The 22,658-nt window shown below is 40.4% G+C and overlaps 1 pseudogene; it reads right to left on the minus strand.

Annotated features, from left to right (window-relative positions):
- Positions 1-17,739: 17,739 nt before the first annotated feature.
- On the minus strand, positions 17,740-20,245 carry LOC123139536 (ethylene-responsive transcription factor 1-like; annotated as a pseudogene).
- Between the last annotated feature and the right edge of the window lie 2,413 nt (positions 20,246-22,658).

Raw genomic sequence — 22,658 nt, forward strand, 5'->3', positions numbered from 1 at the left:
CGATGTCAACTAAATGATCAGGCAATGGCAATATGAAAAAAGTAATGTATGTCATGATGATGATGGTGGAAGTTGCATGGCAATATATCTCGGAATGGCTATGGAAATGCCATAATAGGTAGGTATGGTGGCTGTTTTGAGGAAGATATAAGGAGGTTTATGTGTGATAGAGTGTATCGTATCACGGGGTTTGGATGCACCGGCGAAGTTTGCACCAACTCTCAAGGTGAGAAAGGGCAATGCACGGTACCGAAGAGGCTAGCAAAGGCGAAAGGTGAGAGTGCGTATAATCCATGGACTCAACATTAGCCAAAAGAACTCATATACTTATTGCAAAGATTTAGTAGTCATCAAAAATCTAGTACTACGTGCATGCTCCTAGGGGGATAGATTGGTAGGAAAAGACCATCGCTCGTCCCCGACCGCCACTCATAAGGATGCACAAGCCAGGTACACTTCATGTTTCAAATTTGTTACACAACTTTAACAATACGTGCATGCTACGGGACTTGCAAACTTCAACACAAGCATTTCTCAAATTCATAATCACCCAACTAGCACGACTTTGATATTATCACCTCCATATCTCAAAATAATTATCAAGCATCAAACTTATCTTAGTATTCAATTCACTCAAAAGAAAGTTTCACATATCTTGAATACCAAGTATATTAACATTAAGCAAATTACTATTCTATTAACGACTCTCAAAATATTCTAAGTGAAGCATGAGAGATCAATAGTTTCTTTAAAACAAATCCACCATCGTGCTCTAAAAGATATAAGTGAAGCACTAGAGCAAAAGTTATCATGCTCAAAAGATATAAGTGAAGTACTATGAGCAAAAAACTATCAAGCTCAAAAGATATAAGTGAAGTACTATGAGCAAAAACTATCAAGCTCAAAAGATATAAGTGAAGCACATAGAGTATTCTAACAAATTCCAATTCATGTATGGCTCTCTCAAAAGGTGTGTACAGCAAGGATGATTGTGGCAAACTAACAAGCAAAGACGCAAATAATACAAGACGCTCCAAGCAAAACACATGACATGTAGTGAATAAAAATATAGCTCCAAGTAAATTACCGATGGAAGTAGACGAAAGAGGGGATGCCTTCCGGGGCATCCCCAAGCTTTGACTTTTTGGTGTCCTTGGATTATCTTGGGGGTGCCATGGGCATCCCCAAGCTTAGGCTCTTGCCACTCTTTGTTCCTTAATTCATCAAAAGAATTCACCAAAAACATGAAAACTTCACAACACAAAACTCAATAGAAATCTCGTGAGCTCCGTTAGTGAAAGAAAACAAAATACTACTTTAAAGTACTGTAATGAACTCATTCTTTATTTATATTGGTGTTAAACCTACTGTATTCCAACTTCCTTATGGTTTATAAACTAATTTATTAGCCATAGATGCATTGAAATAAGCAAACAACACACGAAAAACAGAATCTGTCAAAAACAGAATAGTCTGTAGAAATCTGTAACTAACGCAAACTTCTAGAACTCTAAAAATTCTACCAAAATAGGACGTACTGGACAATTTGCTTATTGATCATCAGCAAAATTAATCAATGCAAAAGCTCGTTTTTGTGATTTATTGAAGTTTTTCTCGTGAGCGCAAAGTTTCTGTTTTTCAGCACAATCAAATCAACTATCATCATAGCTTATCCTATAGGTTCTACTTGGCACAAACACTAATTAAAACATAAAACAACATCTAAACAGAAAGTAGATGGATTATTTATTCCTAAACAGAAGCAAAAACAAAAAACACAAAATAAAATTTGGTTGCCTCCCAACAAGCGCTATCGTTTAACGCCCCTAGCTAGGCATAAAAGCGAAGATAGATCTAAGTTTTGCCATCTTTGGTGGGCAATTCCTCAATGAGGCATCTACCTTCTTTAGAATTCTCTTTCTTTCTAGTAATTGTCAAATTTTCAGGCAAAAGTTCGAAAAATTCATTCATGGCAAAAGGTTCCTTAATGATAGTAAAAAGATTGGGATGAACACTTATACATTTAAGATCGCAGCTTCCTTACTAGATAATTCACACTTATTCTTAGGAACATAAATGAGCTTAGTATTTTTAGTAGAATAACTTGGAGTGTTTTGTACGGATGAAAAAGCGGTTCCCAAGTTGGTAATGATACCATCAAGTTTATCGATTCTTGTGGAATCTAGATTTATTTTCTCATTAACTATGGGTTCTTTTTCTTTAATATTCTTCATAGTCATTCCTACCTTAGATCCATATTGGGTAATTTGATTGTGGATCTTTTTATCAAGATTTTTAATTGATTCATTGGTAGCAACTTTATTCTCAACAATTTCAAGTCTTTGCATAACATGCTCCAAAGTTAACATAGTTCCATTAATCAAAAGAGGTGGGGTGCCGAATAAATCTAATAAAGCATTATAGGAATCAAAAGTATGGCTACCCAAAAAATTCCATCCAGTAATGGTATCAACGATATATCTATACCAAGGATTAGCACCTACGTAAAAATTACGAAGAAGAACTGAAGTAGATTGCTATACTGACGTTGGGGCCCACAGGTTTGTCAACATAGTTACATTTTTTAGGTGCTTCAACGTAGTTACTATAGGAGATAAATTTACAACGAAGCCGGGGAGCTGGCAGGTATCATTTTTTACCATTGGGGCAGCAAGTATCAGCTGGGTTTTAGGCTGCCCCATCTAGGCTTTCTTTTTTAACTTGCGTATCCCACGACATGCCGATTTGTATTTTCTTGAGGGTCGTCATGTATCGACCGGCCTATGGACCTCCCATCCGAGGTTTTATTTTTCCTGAAACATCGGCAACCCAATTTATGTATTTTTTTGAAGAAAATGCAGAGGTCTGTTCTATTTTTCTATATAAGAATAGGAACGCCTGGTCCAACTTATGTTTCCCTACTAACTATCTTATATATATTTAAATTATTTTATATGTTATTATATATTATTGTTATTGTCATTATATATTTAACATATACTTACATATGTAAGAAAACAATATCCCACATCTTATTAACTTATAAAAATAATTTCTTAACAATAAAATCCTGGATTTTTTTGGCAACGAAAATCCTGGTGATTGTGTACAAAAGCTCGGTAAGATTTAGGGACCAATGTAATAATAAATCACTTATTATTTAAATATATTTATAACAATATGCTCAGCCTCTATTTATTTTTTGATAACATTGCTGCGCCCAACCCAACATTATAATTAGAATCAGCCCAGCAAAATCATGTATTTCGAGAAAGTGCAAATGGTGTGTAATTTTTTAGGAGAAAAATAAATGGGCTGCATGGACGCTACATTATTTGTTCACCCAGCCCAGCTAATGGACTGTAATTCTAAAAAAGAGATCAAATTGACTATAATTTCTGAAAAATGGGTTGAATATGTGCCACATTTTTGGAGGCTGAAATGTGGGCCAATAGGTCGAAGCCAACGCAAGTCGTTGTCAACTTAGTCAACAAATGATTCTGACATCGTTAGCCGCTGGATTTACATCCAACGACCGGCATCCATCTTCAATCTCTCGTCTTCTTCCTCCAGCACCATCGGGACCATCTACTCCAACCTCCTGCTTCTAGCAGCTCTGCTTAGCATGCTTAACTATGAAGCGCTACCCCATCATTGGCCAGGCCATCCCTCCACCCCTCCATACATCTTGTTCTTCTCCACCGACTGCCGAACCACACTGCACCAGAACCAGTTAACCCTTGTACACCTCTCCGTCTACGACTCTACTCCCGTGTCTTCCCATGTCCGGCTCGTTGCTGTCCGGGGCCTCACCGTCGTCCACAACCTTGTATGCGCTCGATGCGGAGTGGTCAACGAACGGCATCCATCGGAAGTAGACTGTGCATGGAGAGGCTTGCTACCTCTTGAGCACTGCGTTGGATTTCCCAGAAGAGGAGAGGATGATGCAGTAAAGTAGCGTAAGTATTTCCGTCAGTGTTTGAGAACCAAGGTATCAATCCAGTAGGAGATCACACACGAGTCCCTCCTACCTACACAAAAAAATAGCTACTCGCAACCAACGCGATTAGGGTTTGTCAATCCCTTCACGGTCACTTACGAGGGTGAGATCTGATAGAGATGATAAATAATATTTTTGGTATTTTTGATATAAAGATACAAAGTAAAAAGTAAAAGGCAAAGTAAAGACAAAGCAAGTAATAAATTAATGGAGATTGATATGATGAGAATAGACCCGGGGGCCATAGGTTTCACTAGTGGCTTCTCTCAAGAGCATAAGTATTCTACGGTGGGTGAACAAATTACTGTTGAGCAATTGATAGAAAAGCGAATAATTATGAGATTATCTAGGTATGATCATGTATATAGGCATCACGTCCAAAACAAGTAGATCGAAACGATTCTGCATCTACTACTATTACTCCACTCATCGGCCGCTATCCAGCATGCATCTAGAGTATTAAGTTAAAAACAGAGTAACGCCTTAAGCAAGATGACATGATGTAGAGGCATAAATGCATGCAATATGATACAAACCCCATCTTGTTATCCTCGATGGCAACAATACAATACGTGCCTTGCAACCCTTTTTGTCACTAGGTAAGGACACCGCAGATTGAACCCAAAGCTAAACACTTCTCCCATTGCAAGAACTACCAATCTAGTTGGCCAAACCAAACGGATAATTCGAAGAGACTTGCAAAGATAACTCAATAATACATAAAAGAATTCAGAGAAGAATCAAATATTGTTCATAGATAAGCTAGATCATAAACCCATAATTCATCGGTCTCAACAAACACACCACAAAAAGAATATTACATAGAATAGATCTCCACAAGAGAGGGGGAGAAGATTGTATTGAGATCCAAAAAGAGAGAAGAAGCCATCTAGCTACTAGCTATGGACCCGAAGGTCTGAAGTAAACTACTCACACTTCATCGGAGAGGCTATGGTGTTGATGTAGAAGCCCTCCGTGGTAGATGCCCTCTTCGGCGGAGATCCGAAACAGGCCCCAAGATGGGATCTCGCGGATACAGAAAGTTGCGACGGTGGTACATAGGTGTATATAGGAGGAAGGAGTACGTAGATGGAGCAACAGGGGGCCCACGAGGCAGGGGGGCCCGCCCAGGGGGGGCGACCTCCACCCTCGTGACCTCCACGGCTGTTCCTTGGAGCAGGGTCCAAGTCTCCTGGATCACGTTCGGTGAGAAAATCACGTTCCCGAAGGTTTTATTCCGTTTGGACTCCGTTTGATAATCTGTTTCTTCAAAATACTGAAATAGGCAAAAAACCAACAATTCTGGGCTGGGCCTCCGGTTAATAGGTTAGTCCCAAAAATAATATGAAAGTGGAAAATAAAGCCCAATATAGTCCAAAACAGTAGGTAAAGTAGAATGTAGCAATCAAATATTATAGATACGTTGGAGATGTATCAAGGCTGACAGCTGGGTCCACGGCCGCACGCAAGGAAATGCCTCCTTATTACGCGCAAAATAATGATTCCTCCACCTGACAGCTGGGACCCACCGGAAGGGCCTCTGTATTGTGCGAAAAAATGTTCCCCCCGCTAACAAGTCGGACCCACCAGCTATATCTTCGCATGCAAGGAAGTGCCTCCTTATTACAGAGAAAAAATGAATAGCCCCTGCTACCTGGGACCCACCATAGTGGGAGGCTTACTTGTGGGCCTACTAAGTTGACAGGGATGGAGGGCTTTGTCAACTTAGTTAATATGAACGATTCTAGCTCTAATGACGGTACGATGTCCATCCAATGATCGTAGTGCTTCTTCAACCTCTGGTATTCTTGTTCTAGCCGCCCAAACCAGTGCCGGTCGTGCCGCCTGCTCCTGCCTCTCGTGGACGGCTGTGATGCCGTGGAGGCCTCACCGCTCCCTACTACTCCCACCGCTAGATAGGCCATCTTTCTATTCACCCACACCCCCTGTTATTTTGCGGTGATGGCAGCCTCACAAGCGCAACTGAACCAGTGAACCCTCGTACTCCTCTCTGCATGGGCATCCACTGCCGCGTATTCCCCGGCTCTCAGCACAGCATGGTCAACGTGGTCAAGGAACGACTTCCATCGGAAAAGTAATGTATGTGGAGAGGCTGACAACTACATCCACGGCCGCAGCAAGGAAGTGCCTCCTTATTACGCAGAAAATAATTATTACTCCACCTGACAGTAGGGACCCACTAGACAGGCCACCGTATTTTATGAAAAAAACGTTTCCCCCTGACTACTGGGACCCACCAGCTACATCTTCGCACGCAAGGAAATGCTTGACAGTCGGGACCCACCTGGTCGAAGCGTATGTAGTGTTATCATTCTAGTCGCGAACGTGTACGTACATACAGGTCGATGTAGAGGCGCGCACGTGTCGTAGTAGAGGCGCACACGTAGCATGTAGACGTATGTACAGCGGCCAGGGTGCAAGAAAGTAAATACGGCCACATACGTACATACGGGCGGGGTCTCGAATGCTTACTCGCGCATACGTACGGCCAGGGCTCATGTACATTGCTGGGACAGAACGGAGAAATAGCGTTGTCTCGTGTTCATGGGGAGCCAACCGGCTGGGTCAGAACGAAATGCGCCGTCGTGTTCATCGGGAGCCAACCGACTTGGACGGAATAGCCAATGGAAACGAGGCCTGGCGTACAGCAGAACGGAGGAAACAGCCTTGTGTTCAACCGACCACGGTCGAAACAGGATCCTGTTCATCGGGAGGGGTCTGTTGTATCGCAAAACGGAGGAAACAAACTTCTCTTGGACCTTCTACAGTCGAAATGGGGTCCTGTTGATCAGAAGGGGTGTGGCGTACCGCAAAACGAAGGAAACGGACATGTGTTGAAGCGTTATGGTCATAACGGAGGTCCTGTTCATCGAGAGGGGTGTGGCGTACCACAAAACGGGACTCCACGGGATACTGTTCATCTCCACCGTCGACCTCCTCCAGCCTCCACGGGCTACTGTTCATCTACCGTCGACTTCCTCCAGCTTCCACCTGCGACTATTCATCCACGGGCTCCTGTCCATCCAGCCTCCACCGCTCCTCCACCAGCTACTTTTCAACCAGTGCTCTCCACGGGGTCCTGTCCAACCACCCCTCCATGGGCTACTGTTCATCCAGCCCTCCACTGGCTACTGTTCAACCAGCCCTCCACCGGCTACTGTTCAACCTTCTCTCCATGGGGTCCTGTTCATCCAGCCCTCCATGGGGTCCTATTCGTCCACGCCCAACCGGCTCCACCGATCGGGGTCATGTTCATCCAGCAGCAACACCACGGGGTCATGTTCATCCAACCCCCACCGGGAACTATTCATCCAAACCCCCCAACAACGCTCACTGTTCATCCAGAGGCAGCATTGATCGGTTGCAGCTAGCAGCAGTAGCAAAGGAATCGCTTGATCAGGTTCAGTTAATAGCCATCAATCGATCGCTCGGGCTCAGTAATGCGTAGCCTGCAGTGCAATCGCTTGGGTTCACTTAGGCGAACGCCTCGCTCGGGTTTAGTTAGAGCCCAACGCCTCGCACCCACACCCAAAGAATGTCATGCACCTGTGTCTCCGGCCTGCCCAGGATGAAAGACCATTTTCTGTCATGATTTTTGTCATAGAAGTAGGAGCCCACCGCATCTATGATGATACCGGGTTTTGTCACAATTACCGTCATAGAAGTGTCATAAGTATGATAGAAAAAAATTCGTTCGGCCTAAAATGTCACGGATGTGTCATTTTTTTCTAGTGACTCTTGCTCCTGGTTGTGTGCGTCGTCCCCAGGATATGATTTTATTACTTCTCTGAAAAATATTTCCTGCTCATAAGAAACAAGGTGCCTTGTAAGAAATATTGAACTTTGTGCAAACTGAAGAAGAGAGTCTCCCACAAGATTGGGGGAGGCTTCTCCAATTGCTTAATGCTTTGCCTAATCATCCTCCTCAGAAAAATGAAATACTTGATATCTTCTATAATGGACTAACCGATGCTTCTAGGGATTTCCTAGATAGTTGTGCTGGTTGTGTTTTCAGGGAATGAACTATTGGGAACGCTGAAGTATTATTGAATAACATGCTGAAAAATTATGATGATTGGACACCTACTGAAACACCGATTAAACCCACTCCGGAGACGATGGGTATCTTATATCTCAGTCCTAAAGATATGCAAGAGGCAAAGAAATCTATGAAGGAAAATGGTATTAAAGCCGAGGATATTAAAATTTTACCACCTACTGAGGAAATACATGGGCTTGAAGAACCACCACCACCTAAGGTGGTAGAGGTAAAATCTTTAATGAAATTCAATGATAGTGATGATCCTCGTAATAAACATCCTAGCCAATGCCTTTATGAGTTTGATAATCACATTAGAAAGCAAGATCACTTAAATGCAAATGTTATGAAACAATTGAAATACAACTCTGATATGATTGCTCACTTAAGTGACTTGCTATGTAGAGTCTCTAATTATGTCAGATGTGTAGGAAAGCATGTCTCTATGGTTCAAACTCTATTAGAACAAGTTGCTAAATCTCAAAGAGAGTTCCTTGATGAAATGAACAATAATATAAGTGACTTTGTTGTTAGAGTAGCAACTAGAGGAGGTAAACTGACTCAGGAACCGCTTTATCCTAAGGGACACTGAAAGAGAATTGAAGAAGACTCTCAAAGAATTAACACTGATGCACCTAGTCATTTTAAAAAGAAAAAGTAGAAGAAAAATGATAGGACTTTGCATACCTCTAGTGAACCTTAAATAGAAAAACCACCTGATAATGATAATGAAGTTTCTATATCTAATGCTGAAACTCAATCTGGTAATGAACACTCACCTTCTGATAATGAAAAAGATAATGATGAGGTTCTTGAAGAAACTCAAACAAACAATAAAGAACCAGATAATGATGTTGAGATAGAACCAGCTGTTGATCTTGATAACCCACAAACCAAGAATAAAAGATATGATAAACGATACATTATTGCTAGAAAATATGGAAAGGAAAGAGAACCATGGGTTCAAAAGCCTATGCCCTTTCCACCTAAGTCAACTAAAAAGAAAGATGATGAAGAATTTGAACACTTTGCTGAAATGATTAGGCCAGTCTTTTGCGTACTCGGGTAACTGATATCTTAAAATGCCTCCCTATGCAAAGTACATGAAAGACATCATCACCAATAAGAGAAAATTACTGGAAGCTGAAATCTCCACTATGCTTGCTAACTATACTTTTAAAGATGGAGACCTAAAAAACTTGGAGATCCAGGAATACCAACTATACCTTGCTCCATTAAAAGAAATTATGTGAAAACTGCTTTATATGATTTGGGAGCTGGTGTCAGTGTTATGCCTTTCTCTTTATATAAAAGACTTGATTTGAATAAACTCACACCTACTGAAATATCTTTCCAAATGACTGACAAATCAAACACCATACCTATCGGTATTTGTGAGGATTTTCCAGTTGTTGGTGCTAATGTTACTATTTTGACTTTGTTATACTTGAGATGCCCGAGGATGACAACATGTCGATTATCCTTGGTAGACCCTTCTTGAATACTATAGGGCCTGTTATTAATTGCAATAAAAGCAAGGTCCCTTTTCATATCAATGGTAATGAGCATAGGTGCACTTTTCGAAGAAACAATTCCAAGTGAATGGTATTAATGTTATTGAAAAATCTCTAACAATCACTATTGGAAGTCTTCAACTACCTCTACATACTCTTAAAAAGAAATATGAAATGCTTATTGTTGGGGACATTCATATCCCCACTGAGGTAACTTAGTGATTTACGAAAGTTCTTCGGTTTCATGCTAATCAAAAGTGGTTGTTAATAAGACTTGATCAACCTTATTAATGGATCATTTTTGAGAGGTATAAAGTTGATGAATTTAGTGAACACTACCTTCTATCCCTAGCTTTTGTTTTTTGTTTTTCTTAGTTAAATAAAATAAAATGCCATGCTTTGTCTGTGTTTTGATTTTTCCATGCAATGAAAAATGACCCAAAGTAAAAGTTCTTAGAATGCTCTGAAATTTTAATACGATTTTTTCTGAATATTTCTGAATTTCTGCTGCAAATAATATCAGAGGGAGGTGCACCAGGTGGGTACAGCCTACCTGGGCGCGCTAGGACCGTTGGGCGTGCCCTGGTGGGTTGTGGTCCCCACGTGGGCCCCCTCACTTACTTCTTCTTCCCACATCACCACATTCATCCAGAAAAAATCACCATCACTCTCTCTCTCTCTCGTGTTCTTGCTCCCGAAACCGCTGGTTTTGATCTCTTCACTCGAAGCTCCATTTCTGAAACTATTTCGAGGATTTTTCGCTTGCTATGTGACTCCTCCATGTGTCCAATTAGTTTTTGCTTTGGTGGTCTATATTTTGAATAATTAGCTACTCTAGGTGCTGTTGTAGATGAGTTTACATGTTGAATTCTTAGAGTCCTAAGTAGTTTGAATGCTTGCTTTGGCCTCTATATATCCCTATGAGTAGTTGCTATCATTCTTATGAAGTTTTGTTGACGATTTTTTTGTGAACGAATTTTTTTCAGAAAATTGTATGCGAACATTATGAAATTCTTTGGAAGGAGTTCTTTGAGGAGGACATCATTGGAGGAATCTTGTAGCAGTAGCTCCGCTTGTCGGTCTTATGTTGAACCACGTGAAAGTTGCATTCGAAGTGCCACCACCAAAACATGCTTATGGCCATGCAACGATTATATGGTGAGCGTGGGCATTAAGGATGAATTTGATCAATATGTTCACAATGCCGATCTCGGTCCCTAAATTTCAGATAAGTGCGACCAACGCCTCATACTCGCCGAATCATTTATCAAAGGATTTAAATTCCTTCCCTGTGAGTCTAGGGTGTCATTTAAACTCTTTAGAAAGGTTTGGTCACCTCTGCAAAATCTTGTTCTGGGGTTCACTCGATCAACCACCGAGGTCTGAGTTCGAAATATTTTGCACTAGTCTTTGCTATGGTGAAACTAGGGGAGTGACGCAAGGTAGAATAAAGAGAATTCATTTTCCTGCAATTCAGTACTTCTCATTATTTAATGGAAAATGTATTGCATGCAAACAAGATTGTAGTACACTTTGTGCTCCATATCTGAGCCTCATACACACCGCTCTCAACGATGATAGAAGTTATAATCTTGGATCAATTGTTGCACTTAGGTTACAACACAATGCTGGTAGTGGATATTTTTATGGTGGAATTTATGCCACACGGTTAGCAAGTGGACTGGGTGTTTCACCTTTGCCCTAAGATCCTATTTTACCCATGCAGTACCTAGACTTTGATGCTATGAAATGCCATAAGATACTGAAAGGAGATCCTCATAATTTCACTTGTAATTTGATGTTTAATAAGGACTCAGTGGTGGACACATATTTGCCTTCACCTGCTCTCTTTAATGTTCACAACAGGGCAAGATATTATGTCCTAGAGAGCGAGGCCCGAGCTCATAACGCAGTGGTTGTGGTTGCACGGCGGGCTGAGGCATCCACACCGAGAGCCTCCGTGAGCTACCACCCCCACCATTACGCAGGCTACTGACTAATTGCCAAGTTAGCCCAAAATACTAAGCTTGTGGGAGTACATATTTCCATTGACATTACATTCATGTTCACACATTTCATTCCAGTTGTCGGTGTTCACACTTTTTCGTTGTATCATCCATGGTAGATTTATTTCCTCGCTTTCTTCTTGTGTGTTTGAAAACTTTGAGAAAATCAAAAAATATGTTTCTTGCTTGTTTTTTATTTTTCTTCCAAGTTTAAATTGTTGTAGCACTAAAAAGAAAACCCAAAAAGATTTCCTTGTTCTTCTTTTACTTGTTGGGAGCTTTCCCGTGTAAATAGTTTTTCTCATTTTTGCTTTTCTCTTTTCATTTTCTTATTGACAAAAAACCAAAAACTCCAAAAATATTTCGTTGTGTTTCTCTGAATTTCTTTTATTTTTATTTTTGAGTCATACTGAGGAAAAGACCACGATGGAAATGTAGAGTGGCTCTTATTTTCATTATTGTTGATTTAACGAAGAACCCATATTACCTTGTCTTCTCCTTTTGAATAAAATGTTTGCAGATTCCAGCTTAGTCCAGGATACTCTTGAACTATTATTATTTTCAAATCGTTCCATGGTCCAAGTGAAAGGCAATAATGACGATATTCGATGAACTGGTCATGGCAAAGAGAAACGGGTATAAACTCGACTTGTTCTGTTTTTGTAAATATGTTTAACCTAGTATCCATTATTCAGCCTATTATGATCAAACATGTTTGCAATGACAATTAGAGATTATAGTTTCTCATGCCATGCATAAGTAGCTAGGAGTGGATAACGATTTATCTTGGATGTCAACATTGCATTAAAATGATTGTGATATAGTATGATGATATCATATCCTCCTCTGAATGTTCAAGTGGCTTGACTTGGCACATGTTCATGCATGTAGTTGAATCAAAACCAACGTAGCCTCTATGATATTTATGTTCATGGTGTTCATATCCTAATCATGCTAGTATCCAATTTTACTTATGCATAATGCATGTTCATGACCGTTGTTGCTCTCTAGCTGGCCGCTTCTCAACCTATTTGCTAGCCTTTGCCTGTATTAAGTGGGAGTTCTGCTTGTACATAAAAAACGTGAAACCCAAGTTATTCCAGATGAGTCCACCATACCTACCTATATGCGGTATTACTCTGACGTCCTATATAAATTTGCATGTGCCACCTCTAAAAACTACAAACAAATATCCTTTTTGAGTGCTTGGATTGTTCATAGAGAGACAAGAGGTAGTTGGTATCTTCCATCCTAAGTGGGTTATTTTCAGGATGGGTGTTTATCCACTCACCATTGCACGAGAAAAGAGCGGTAACAGGGATTCCCAGTCCCAAATTGCAAAAAGAACTTATCAATAGTAAAACAAAAACTCCTATGGATCAAAAACCTTTACTTTACCGCTTGGGAACTGCTACTAATTTGATTAGCATGGAAGATATTGATAACTGATGGCCGCGAAGTAAACAAGAAGGGTGCATGTCTCAAAATTTCATTTACCTCTGTTTTAAAACTTGAGCTCTGGCACCTCTGCTAATCACTTCTTCCCTCTGCGAAGAGACTATCTATTTACTTTTTATGTTGTGTCATCACCTTCTCAAATAAGCGCCAGAACCTGAGAGCACTGCTGTCATGCTGATGCATTGTGTATAGCTAATGTTGGGTGCATCATGACTAGATCTTTTCTACCATGAATTATAATGTTTAGTCACTGCTTGAACTTTGGGGGTGCACTGCATTTATGTTTTGCGGTCGCAAAAAGGGCTAGCGACATACCACTATTGTCATATTGTATCATGGTTGTTTGGACAACGTGTTGCTGTTTGAGATATCTTATTATTGTCATATTGTCATAGACTATTGATATGAGTTATATAATTTTTAAGAGTTATTGTTGACATGGTTAGTTATAATTTTTGCTGAAAACTTGGGTGTTGTTTAAGCTTATTTATTAAACAAGAGCAAAAGAGTTCGTAAAAGTTTTTCTTTTTCACTTTCAGTTTATCAACTGAATTGCTTGAGGACAAGCAAAGGTTTAAGCTTGGGGGAGTTGATATGTCTCCGTCGTATCTACTTTTCCTAATGTTTTCCCTCTTGTTTTGGACTCTAATTTGCATGATTTGAATGAAACTTACCCGGACTAACGTTGTTTTCAGCAGAACTACCATGGTGTTGTTTTTGTGTAGAAATAAACGTTCTCGGAATGGAACAAAACTTTGTGAGGATTTTTTATACAATAAAAGAGAATTTCTGGAGCCAAGAACCACCGGCGGGGGGCACCTGGATGGGCAGAACCCACCAGGGTGCGCCCAGGTGGGTTGTCCCCACCTGGTGGCCCCATAGACCCTGAAACCGACGCTACAAAATCCTATTTTTCTAGAAAAAAATCAAGGAGAAATAATTATCGCGTTTCACGAGACAAAGCCTGCGCCATCTCCTGTTCTTCACAGGGAGGCCAGATCTGGAGTCCATTTGGGGCTCCAGGGAGGGGGGTCTTTGATCTTCGTCATCACCAACGCTTCTCCATCGCCAATTCCATGATGCTCCCCACCAGGAGTGAGTAATTCCTTGGTAAACTCGTTGGTCGGTGATGAGTTGGGTGAGATTCATCATGTAATCAAGTTAGTTTTGGTAGGGCCTAATCCCTAGTATCGACTATGTTCTGAGATTGATGTTGCTATGACTTTGGCATCTTTAATGAATGCCACTTTGGGCTTGGGTGCCATGATTTCAGATCTGAATGTTTTATGTTATCATCATTATATCCATGTTCTAAATCCGATCTTGCAAGTTATAGTCACCTACTACGTGTTATGATGCGGCAACCCCGGAGTGACAATAGTCGGGACCACTCCCGGTGATGACCGTAGTTTGTGGAGTTCTTGTATTCACCGTGTGTTAATGCTTTGTTCCGGTTCTCTCTTAAAAGGAGGCCTTAATATCCCTTAGTTTCCAATAGGACCCCGCTGCCACGGGAGGGTAGGACAAAAGATGTCATACAAGGTCTTTCCATAAGCACGTATGACTATTTACAGAATACATGCCTACATTATATTTATGAACTGGAGCTAGTGCCGTATCACCCTAGGTTATGACTGTCTCATGATGAATATCATCCAGCGAATCACCGATCCGATGCCTATGAATTTACCTTACATTGTTCTTGCTAAGTTCCTACTTCTGCTACTCTATCGTTACTGCTACAAAATAACAGCTATCACTGTTATCGTTACTATTGTTGCTACTACTATTATCAAAACATTCATATAACCTTGCTACTAATCACTTTGCTGCAGATAATTAATGTCCAAGTGTGGTTGAATTGGCAACTCATCTGCTAATAGTTGCAAATATTCTTTGGCTCCCCATGTGTCGAATCTATAAATTTGCGTTGAATACTCTACCCTAGAAAATTGTTGTGATCCCATATACTTGTGGGTTATCAAGGTCTGCCTGAGACCTTCATGCTAGGCGCCTCTGGTGGTGCTAAGGGGCCCGATCTGATGTCCTGGAAGGAGATCGGTTCCAGAGATGAGCCTACGATGTTTGGTAAATCCTCAACCCAGCCTGGCATACAGCCTGATGGTACAAGCTCGCCCCGGGACTACACTGTGTACTCCAGGCCTCCGAAGGTCATGATCTGACCCAAGGCATAGTTATCAAGAAAGACTAGATGGCCCTTTGAGTCGGTGGAGAAGATCATGCTTTCTAATACAAAAAGTTAGATGGGACATAAACGTCTTTGTGGCTGGTGCCGTAGTTGATCTGCAATTGATCCATCGATATTTCTAGCGATCACACAATGGAACTCTCGGTGAGAGCACTAGCATCAGCGTCAAAACTGACATACCTTGGGGTAGGGGGTCCCAAGCCGTTGATCTCGGATCAGTGGTAACAAGAAGAACAAAGATGGTGTTTACCCAAGTTCGGGACCTCTTGATGGAGGTAAAACCCTATGTCCTGCTCTTATTTATACGCATGAAGATGTATCAAGTAAAGAGTTGATCTAACTCAAGATCGTGAGTTGTGTTCTACCTCTAGGGCTAGGAGAACATAATTGTGATTTGGTCCCTCTATGGGATAAACCCTTTGGCTTATATACACACCAGGTAGGGCATCTAGGGTTACATAGTCTGTATCTAAGCATCGCATGGAGGCGGCAGGGAATATCTTGGAGTGTACATCAAGTCTTCGACATATATGGTCTTGAGCCCATCTAGGCGTACAACTTCTGGAGTCTTCCTTATTGATAATACGGGTCCACTAGCCTAGCTCGGGGACTACTTTCCGACTAGATTGGCACACCCTAGTCTAGGACACCTTCAGTATTGTTGCTACTAAGGATAAAATGATGGTGTTTATTCATATTGCTTGAGTTTACTTTGTCTACATCATGTCATCTTGCTTAAAGCATTACTCTGTTTGTCATGAACTTAATACCATAGATGCATGTTGGATAGCGGTCAATTGGTGGAGTAATAGTAGTAGATGCAGGCAAGATTCGGTCTAGTTATCACGGACATGATGCATACATGTATGATCATGGCCATGATTAACATCGTAACTATGCGCTTTTCTATCAATTGGCCAATAGTGATTTGTTTACCCACCATATGCTATTTCTTCAAGAGAGAAGCCTCTAGTGAAAACTATGGCCCCCGGGTCTACTTTTACATATTATAAAAACCAAAAATACCTTGGTGCGATTTATTTACTTTTATCTTGTTTGCAATTTATTTATCTATCTATCACTATCAGAATTAATCCTTGCAGGTAACAAGTTCAAGGGGATTGACAACCCTCTTGCCCGTGTTGGGTGCAAGTATTTGCTTTTGCGTGTGTAGGTGTTGTTGAAGGCAATTTGCGTGGTTCTCCTATTGGTTCCATAACCTTGGCTCTCACCGAGGTAAATACTTATCTCTATTGTGTTGTGTCTCCCCTCCTCATCCGGAAAATTCAAACACATTTTACAAGTAACAGATAGTAAAATGCATATTCGAACGCAACTTACAAGTAGCAGACAGTAAAATGCATAGAATGTAGGTGAAGTTATAGACATAAATCAAGACTGCACTGAAATGCAACATAGCCCTCAAATCATGAACTAGGTACACTAAATGTTTGTTTAAGAAACTACATCAGTGAGAACAACTACATGTAGTAGGAATGACTCCGTATGATCACACATACACATCTATTTTTGAAGATTAGTATATGTGGTACTCCGGAACTAGGAAAAAGTCGATCAAGTGCACAGTTTAAAGCAAACTTAACACCAAATTCAATATAAGCCAAGTATGAAAAATCAATGTATGCTAGTCGGCTTATATAAACATGGTGGCTTATAAGCTACTATTATTTCAAAAATATAAATAAACATCTAGAACGAAAGGAAATGAGAAGAACTGCACAAATTCAAGCAAACTAGACACGAATTCATGTTGTTCACATTTAGAAATGGCAGCGATGACATAAAAGTTGGCAAAAGACAAGACAACGGTTCATCAGACTCATAAATGGCTGCCAGATAACGATATTCAACTAGGGAATTGGTCGATTACAACAGAGACTCAAGATGCAACTTCTTCTGCTTCTAAGCTTCAATAGAGACTCCAGAACTAGGAAAAAGTTGATCAAGTGCACAAATTAAAGCAAACTTGACACCAAATTCAATATAAGCCAAGTATTAAAAATCAATATATGCTAGTCGTCATACATAAACATGGTGGCTTATAAGCTACTTTTATTTACAAAATATACATAAACATCTAGAACGAAAGGAAATGAGAAGAAGTGCACAGATTAAAGCAAACTAGAAACAAATTCATGTTTTTCACATTTAAAAATGGCAGCGATGACATAAAAGTTGGCAAAAGATAATAGAATGGTTCATCGGACTCATAAATGGTTGCCAGAATGCGGTAGTCAACTAGGGAATGGGTCGATTACAATAGAGACTCAAGATGCAACTTTTTTTGCTTCTAAGCTTCAATAGAAGTGTATGCTAGTCGAAGGAGGCAATAGGGTGCTTCCAAATCGTCCATTATCTTATTCCTGAAACATGAAACAATAAATTAAGAGTAATGAAAACATTATCAACTGGGACTGAACATCCAAATTGGAAGGCTTACCCTTTTTCCTGATATATAGGGTTTGATTGTCTCAGAAAAATTGACCACAGACGGGCATGTCATTGAACCTCCAAAGTCCATGTTGCCAACGACATCCCGAGGCACATCAAAATTCAGTAGGCTATTAATCAGCTTATCCACGCTATCATCCATAAGATATCTCATCCAAGGTTCTAAATTGACACCATTATTCTCCATAACAGGAGGCACCACTGAGTTGTTGGTGTTACTCTTGATAGGCGTGAATCCTTCTCCTTCAGCAATGGTTGAAATGGGAGCAATGGATGATATATCAGGAGTCTTGGTGTAATACTCTCGGCCCAACTTAGAACATCCAAAGGTATTACTTCTTAGGTCATAGTACATATTCATAGGAGCAACTTCAACAGGGGTAACAGAGCTCACTGCAGGAACAAATGGCATGTTGTCAAGCTGAACAAGTGGTTGCATTGATGTGAAATCAGTAGATGGGTAGACGAAATCATTTTGGTTGGCAAGGTTCTTGACTGATGGTATGAAACTATGTTCTTGTGTTGTGCTTGGCTTTGGTACTTTAGGAATAACATGGAGAGCACGGTGCTTTTGAGGAATTATTGGTTCATCCGGAAAGTTAAGCTTGGCCTTCTTTCCACGGATCCTATGTGCTTCAACATCATAAGCTCTTGCAGCTTCTTCAGCACTGTTGAAAGTACCAAGCCAAACACGGGCACCCTTAATAGGATCTCTGATTTCAGCAGCCCACTTACCCCAGGGGCGCTGTCGGATGCCTTTGAATTGGTTTTTTCTCTTCCTTTTTTGTGGCCTTTGTGTGGGGACATAAAAACCAGTACTAGTCCTGGTGCTCAAGTCATCTGCAATGCAAGATCAATGTCAATGCTAACAGAGATGAATATAGATAAGCTTGTCTCACAAAAAGTAATTAATTTCATCATGTACTTGAATTCATATGTATAATATCACAATTGTTATGAACACTGAACCATCATGGGTGCAATCCTCTTGACATTTTGGTGAAAACATCTGTCACCCACAAAATAAATTAAATAAATTACATTACAACTTATGACATGATATAGACCTTTGCCATCATTTTGTAATTATTGATCTATAAATCCCATTATCGACCCCGTGAAAAAAAATCCCATTATCGGTGATGCAGAATCAAGGATTTTTTTCTAGTAGGACTCAACACTTACCAAAATAATCCTTCAGACGGGCAACTGAACCAAATATAGAAATATCCCCATTAAACCTACAACCATCTAAAACAAGGAAACAATCCAGAAGGTCAAGACCTCAATAAAAAAACAGAGAAATTCGACCATTTGTAGATTTTCAAAATCATTTGACTATAAACAGTAAACGTATGAATGTCCATCAAAGGTCACAAAAAATATAAATCACAGTATCAACATTCTCAACCAAAATTGATTCTCTGCAGGAACAGTGGTGAAACCAACCTAGCAGCCTAATCAGCTCAAGGAAACATGGCTGAGAAATGAAAAAGGCCTAGCCCTGAACCAATTCACTTCATAACATCCAATCCATTCCATCCCATAATCTCTAAACAAACAGGTGACAGGGCATCTCCAATGACATCCCTCAAAATGACTGCAGTGGCTCCAACCAATTTTTATCATCCAATCCTAGAGCCGCATATGTCCGTGGACGCATCCAGCCCCCCCCCCCCCCCGAATTACCACAAATCAGATGCAAAAGCAAGGGAAGATTTCGAGAAGTTCGAGTGTTTGCCTTGCTAATCAAAAGCCACCATATACCTCATGCCACAACCTCTCTCCGCTTTGTTTGCGTTGGAGGAAAGCCACTGCTATTTGGTTAAAGGCCATTGCTTTTTCATGGAAGGAGTGGTCAAAATAACTTAGAAACCAGTTTCATTTCTGTTAGGTTCTCTTTGGCAGAAGATTTGCATCTCTGACAAGCTATTTGGCAGAAGAGCTGCATCTCTCAATGGTTATTTGGTAGAAGTGAATTGGGTTGCAGCTCTCACAAGATAGAAATCATTGTATATGTTGGAGCACCATTGATATTTGATAGAAGGCCATTACTATTTTTTAAGTTAATAGAGGCGGGCATCTGAGGAATAGGGTTGGATGACCAGCTCCCATATCCGGGTCTTTGGACGTGTCCGTACGCGTTCGCGGATGTTCTGATTAGTGGCTCAACATTCAAGATGCCCTAACACGAACAACTCAAGCCTTCCAACACCAACCCCACACAATTTCTTTTCCTAACCACGGAATCTAAACCAATCACACAATATCTTAGCTTCTACAGTGGTTAATCGCAAAAATTTATAAAACGAGCAGATTAAAACCTTTTGAGACGGGTCTCTTGGCAGCTAACGAGTTGATCTCGTCAACCTCATCATTTTCATCCTCCGTAGATATCGCACCATGCCCGCGATCCAAGTCGAAGTAACCGGAGTCGGTGTCGAATTGCTCAAACTCGGCCTTGAAGTCCTCGTCGTTGTGTCGAAGCCGAGCTCGACCCCAGGCCCGCTGAGCCCCACGAAGCATCGATTCCGACCACCGCCCTGCCGGGGCTTCTTCTTCTCAGGACACAACACCACCTGAACTACCCTCCTCGTAACTGTGTGTGGCTTGCGGGTTGTGAGGATCGTACTCTGCACCTATGACGTTTAACCAATATGTTATCATAGTCGTCGCCCCTGCCCCATGCATGTTTAACCAACATCTTCTCCTAAATGATTAGATGTAATTTTAAGATTCTTGCAAATAACTCATGGCTAGTTACTCATTTATTGGCTCAAGATTTTACTACGCACCTATAGTGTGATTGTACTACTACTATCATACACTCTCCGTCCGGGTTTATTGGACGGGTTCATCCAACCTAACGTTTAACCAAAAATCTTCTCCTAAATGATTGTGCAGAATGCTAAATAATCTTCTCATAAATGATCATGTGTAATGTGAAGATCTTTGAAAATCACTTATAGCTATTTACGCCATTTATTAGCTCAGGATTATACTACACACTTGTATTATGAGTGTACTACTATGGTCGTACTCCGCCCGTCCAAGTTTATTGGACGGGTTCATCCAACCAAACTTTTAACCAATTAATATCTTCTCATAAATGATTGTATATAATTTTAAGATTTGTGCAAATAACTCATAGCTAGTTATTTCATTCATTAGCTCAAGATTGTAGTACATCCAACAAAAAGTTTGACCAATATCTTCTCATAAATGATTATGTGTAACATTAGGATTTTTGTAAATCACCTATAGCTACTCACTCCATTTTTCTCAAAGAAACGGAAGCTTACTCCATTTAGTTGCTTGCATTACTTCATGTGCAATCAGTAGCATTATCCTATGGTGGAGATATAAAGTGTAAGCTAGCATTGCCAATTTCTCATCGCATCCTTGATTTAACCATGTATATGGAGATCTAACATTTTTCTAAACTATCATGACATCGTTGCTCTAGGACCCTATGTATTGCTTAATATTCAACCAAGATCCCCTTATAAATGACTTTGTAACTCTATGATCCTAGTAAAGCACACATATATACTTACCCCATTGAGATACTACCATGTATGTGCAATCATTAGCATTATTATACATTTATTTTATGAATTCTAAATGAGCATTGCAACTTTTTTATATTGCACTCATGATCTAACCATGTATATAGATATTATTAACTATTTTTATAAAGTAACATGGCAACATTGCTTCACGACTTTGTGTCTTGGTTGACACCAAGAATAAATAATTTGAGAGTGGTTTCGTTTCTTGTGAGAAGATATGACTAGGTGATGCATGAATGAAGCAAAAACTCTTGATCAAAATATAGAATTTGATTAGAAAATCTACACGTGAGTTTTTTATACTCAAATATCATAAAATTGTGCAAACCATAAATACAAAATTTTATGAATATCCAAGAGATAACGATACACATGGTTTATCAACCTTTGTCCTACGTAAGAATGGGGCTAGAAATGTAACTTGGGTGCGGTCTTTCTAGGTTGGTTGATGCATAAATAACATTGTTACCTCGGAATCGATACATAAATGTTTGTGGTCGCTCTATTTACACAGAGAAAAGGAGTGTAAATCATGTGAAATTGAAAAAGTACGAGTGTAAACCACACAAAACCGGGAAACATAACTATAAAGCACGTGAAAATAGAAAATGACTATTGCGGCCAAGCTTATACATGGTTTTAAACTTTTGTTTCCTACCTAAAAATGAGAAATTGTGGTAGTAAAAAATGTTCTACAACAAACAAGGACGAAAATTGACCCTAACACATGGATTAAAAGCAGTTATCGCGACATGGGACAAATACCTTTGGAGAGGGACCTCCTGATGGAGATGAAAGGCTTGATCTAGACAACCCCATCGTTGTTATCCTCATCAGACACCCCATCATGCCTGAGCTCCAAGTTGGAGTCCCCGGAGTCGACCTTGAACTCCTCGTACTCGTCTCGTGTCCGGATGGGACTGTCCTTTGCGTGGAAGGCAAGCTTGGCAATTCGGATGTGTAGATATCCTTCTCTGTAACCGACTCTGTGTAACCCTACACTAGAAAAAAATACACTTTCGTGATGATACGTGTTTGTCACAGTAGGTCGCGTTTTTTGTCATGCATGTACATCCATGACAAATTTATGACAGAATCAAGATAGTCATACTTGTGTTATCGAAGAAGTGTTCCATGACATTACCAAAATTATCATCACGGAAGTGTCCACTTCCATGACGATAAATCGCGCGTCACAGAAGTGCTTTCGTCAAGGGTGACCGACACGTGGCATACACCGTAACGGAACGCCGTTAAGCTATCGGGTCAGGTTTTGGATCCGATAACCCGTTAACAGCCCCGACCAATGGGGATTTTCCATGTGTAAAATCATCATTGGCTGGAGGAGACACGTGTCAGGTCCGCGC

The sequence above is a fragment of the Triticum aestivum genome, chromosome 6B (assembly GCF_018294505.1).
Source record: "Triticum aestivum cultivar Chinese Spring chromosome 6B, IWGSC CS RefSeq v2.1, whole genome shotgun sequence".
Lineage (NCBI taxonomy): Eukaryota > Viridiplantae > Streptophyta > Magnoliopsida > Poales > Poaceae > Triticum > Triticum aestivum.